The following is a 4,648-nucleotide window of genomic DNA, read 5'->3' as shown; positions in this document are numbered from 1 at the left end:
GTTCTGTTTTAAGTCACATGCATCAGGCCTTCTTTGCGTTTGCGAAGGGCCTACTGCATTCGCGATGAGCAGCAACTCGAGTTGCTTTCGCGTTCGCGAGTTTTCCTTCGCGTTCGCAAAGGGTGCTCCCCCGGCCTTTGCGTTCACGATCCAATGCTCGCGTTCTCGTAGAAGAATAACTGACCTCTCCCCCAGGTCCTTAGGGTAAGGCCCCCATTTTTTCACGTTCACGACCCACCTACCGCGTTCGTGATTAAGAAAATCACCCTGTCCCAGTTTACTCTCGCGAACGTGAAGAAGAAGACACCAGATAACAGCTGAAGCACAAAAAAAAAAAAAATTTCTAAGTCTCAAAACACCCGTAGCCTATCTGAAACTCACTCGAGCCCTCGGTGCTCCAAACCAATTATGCACACAAGTCCAAAAACCTCATACGAACTCGCTCGCATGAACAAAATACCAAAATAACGCCTAGAACTACGAATCTGACCCCAAATCAAATGAAATTTTCAAGAAAACTTTAAAACTTCTATTTTCACAACTGAACGTCCGAATCACGCCAAACCAACTCCGTTTCTCACCAAATTTTACAGACAAGTCATAAATAAAAAAATTGGACCTATACCGGGCTCCGAAACCAAAACACGGACCCGGTATTAACAAGACCAAACATCAGTCGATTCTTAAAAATCATAAAACTTTCAAACTCAATTTTCAACAAAAATCAATGACTCGAGCTAGGGACCTCCGAATTCGATTCGGGGCATATGTCCAGGTCCCAAATTATGATACGGAGCCACCGGGACCATCAAAACACGAATTCGGGTAAGTTTGCTCAAAACGTTGAACGAAGTCAACTCAAATAAGTTTTTAAGGTAAAATTCTTATTTTTATCAGTTTTTAACATATAAGCCTTCCGGAAGAACACCCGAACTGTGCACGAAAATCAAGGCTAAAATGAGGTATTTGAGGCCTCAAAACACAAAATTAGGTTCTGAAGCATTAGATGACTTATCAGGTCATCACAAGCTGGTGATGAAGCAAATGGAGCAGATGACAGGCCTATTACCACATGGCCTTGTGACTGCTGACTCAATGGACCAATGCAACTATATGCAGGATCATGTGGAGGAAGTGGGGTATAGCCATGTGGTGGAGAATGGTAATAATATTGCTGGAAGGGTGAATGGTTGGTAGTATGATGAGTAGATGGTTGTGGTGGAAATGATGTATACCTAGAAGATTGTTGCCGACCATCAGCAACGAAGGGATGCAAGTGTGGAGTGGAAGGAAGTGAGGGTGTAGCACCATCATCATGATCAATAGGCCTCTTATCCTTCCTAGACCTACCTCGACCCCTACCGGTTATCAGCATAAATTAAAGAAAATATTAGAATTGAGAATATAAATCTATATAAGTTAAGAGCGCTTGAAAACACTAACATGCTAGTCATCTTCGAAGTATCTTTCCTCGTCCGAAAATTCTTCCTCTTCTCTTATTTCATTTTCATTAGGTGATTCCTCCTCCTCATATTCTATGATTGTTATTTCCTCCATATCAACTTCTTATAATATGCGTTGAGGATGCTCCAAGTCATTTTCTAACTGATCATCCACCATTTGGTTAACACTTGAGGTATCGTTTCGATAAGCAACATCTAGAACATTCTCAACTTCCACCCTACCAACAGGCATAGTTTTGATTACAACCAACCAATCAACCTTATCCCTCCGAAATGGATATGGAGTATAATACACTTGCCTAATTTTTTCTGCAATTATAAAAGGATCATAGCGATCATACTCCCTCTTTTTATTAACCTCAATTATGTTGTACTGCGAGTGCACATTTGTACCTCTTCTAGGTGTTGAGTCAAACTACTTGCATCGGAAAAGTATGATCTTCTTATTTGGCCAACATGAATATGATAATTCTCGAATCTCTTTGACCACACCAAAATAATCATTTTCCCCATCCTGGTTGCCTTCACCATCTTTGATACAAAACCCACTATTATTGCTTTTTTTATACTTTGATCATTCCTCGGTGTGAAATTTGTAACCATTCACAAAATACTTAGACATAGTTGTAACCGTAGGTGTAGGCCCCCAAAATATATCTTTCAAAAATTGATTAAATTCGTTATTTGGATTATTGACCTACATGTAGTGTTAAATAAATCACAAGTGAGCAAGTGTATTCACAAGTGACCAAATATGTATATTCACATGTGAGAAAGTATGTAAGATGCACTTACACACTCTTTAAACCATGCCTTAAATGTAGAATATACAGCATCACGGCCAAATTGACTCACGAAGTCACTGAGTGACACATTAAAAATTTTGTTAGTTGCATCAACTTAATTAAATAGTAGTCCATGTAAATTAATCTTACGTCAACACTTACTTAAGAAAGGGTTGAACTTCCGGACAATTTAGCAACACATGATTTGAAGCTGATTTGTACTCCATACTACTTAGGCCCCTTTTTGTTCGATCTTTAGAACCTCGGCCTGGTTGATTGAATATGAACATTGATGGATATAATGGATCAATCTCAATCACGACATTGTGCCGATTAGGCCTATTTCTAGCACATGGCAAATGACTGTCGAAGTAGTAAGAACAAAAATGGACAGTTTTCTTTGCAAGATAGACTTCGCATATGGATCCTTCAATCCTATTCCTCTATTTAACAAATCGTTTACACTTGCCAACAGTGCTGCACATTGTCATATTAGACGATAACGTTAAAGAAAATTACAAGAATAAATCAAGGTTTGATCATTACCTCCCGAATGGATACATCCACCTGCATTGAACCGGCCCTCCAAGTCGCGCCTCATGTACAAGGTGAATTGGAAGGTGTTCCATCACATCAAAGAAATCACATGAAAAAACATTTTCCTTTCCGGCTTATTACTTATTACAGGAATGTTCCGATTCATTTGAAATAGGTTTTCTTCCCTTAATGTGGTAGAACATAAGTCTTTGAAGAACAAACTTATCTCTGTGATGGGTTTCCAGATATTTTCAGGCAAACCACAAAATGCAATAGGGATTAAGGTTTCCATGAAGATATGGCAGTCATGACTTTTCATATGAGTTAGCTTCCTTTCAACCATATCAACACGTTATCCCAGGTTCAAAGCATATCCCTCGGGCATCTTTAGGTTTGGAACACACTCACAAATCTGTCGTCTTTGTTCCAAAGTGAATCTATAGCTGGCCTTGGGCTTGAACACCTTACCATTATTCGCAGACTGCAAATGTAATTCAAGTCGCCTGCAATATTCTTGTAAGTACAGTCTAACCTTTGGGTTATCTTTTGTCTTATTCTTATCATCCATCACTGTGTTGAACAAATTATCAAAATAGTTCTTCTCAATATGCATGACATCAAGATTGTGTCAGAGAGGATTATCCTTCCAATATGGCAACTCCTAAAATATGCTCTGTTTTGTCCAGTTATGAGTAATACCATATCCAGAAAATCTAGAAGGTGGGGCCTCGGTAACTTTAGTGAAGTTCTGAACCCTCTCCCAAATTTCCTCACCGGACAAAATTGGAGGTGGCAAATCACATTCAACTGTATTCTTTTTGAATGCGTTCTTCATCCTTCTGAACTCATGATCAACTGGCAAGAACTGACGATGACAATCAAACCATGACTGCTTTCGGCCATGTCTTAAAGTGATCACTTCACCATTTTCCATGCATTAAGGACATGCTAACTTTCCAGCAGTCATCCACCCAGACAACATTCCATACGCAGAAAAATCATTAACGGTCCATATTAAGTTAGCACTCAAGTTGAAATTTTGCTTAGTTGATATGTGATATGTCTCAACTCCATCATACCACAACTGTTTTAGCTCATCAATCAGGGGTTGCAAATATACATCAATCAAACTCTTTGGGTTGCAGGGACCGGGAATAACACAATTTAAAAAAATATATGGACTAGTCATACACATTTCAGGCGGAAGATTATACGGCATAATAAATACCGGCCATCATGAATATGGTGTTGCAGAAATAGAAAATGGCGTGAAACCATCAGCACACAAACCCAACCGAACATTCCTCGGTTCACTAACATAATCCGGATACGTCCTATCAAAATCCTTCCAAGCTTCCCCATCTGGAGGATGACACATAACACCGGGCGGCCTTCTATTTTCATAGTGCCATCTCATATGAGGAGCGGAACTCATTGATGCGTACAACCTCTTTAATCTAGGAATAAGAGGTAAATAATGTATCGACTTCACAATAACATTCTTCCCACTGGAAACCCACTTAAAACGAGTTTTTTCACAAAATTTATAACTTTCTAAATCTTCATCACCCTTATAATACAACATGCAACCATCTTCATAACAATCGATTCTCATAGACGAGCTTCCTAACTTAGAAACCAATCTTTTAGCCTTATAGAAATCTTTAGGTATGTTGAAAATTGGGTCAACTAGTTCACTCATAAGGCCAATGAAAGAATCCATTCCCTCTTGAGAAATATTGGTATCTGATTTGATACTTAATAATCTAACCGCAACAGAAAACTGAGAATGCATACTCCCTTCCCTTAGTGGACGACTAGCGACCTCTAACTGTTCATAAAAATATTTTGCCTCCTCGTTAG

The sequence above is a fragment of the Nicotiana tabacum genome, chromosome 23 (assembly GCF_000715075.1).
Source record: "Nicotiana tabacum cultivar K326 chromosome 23, ASM71507v2, whole genome shotgun sequence".
Lineage (NCBI taxonomy): Eukaryota > Viridiplantae > Streptophyta > Magnoliopsida > Solanales > Solanaceae > Nicotiana > Nicotiana tabacum.
This window is presented reverse-complemented; position numbering follows the sequence as displayed.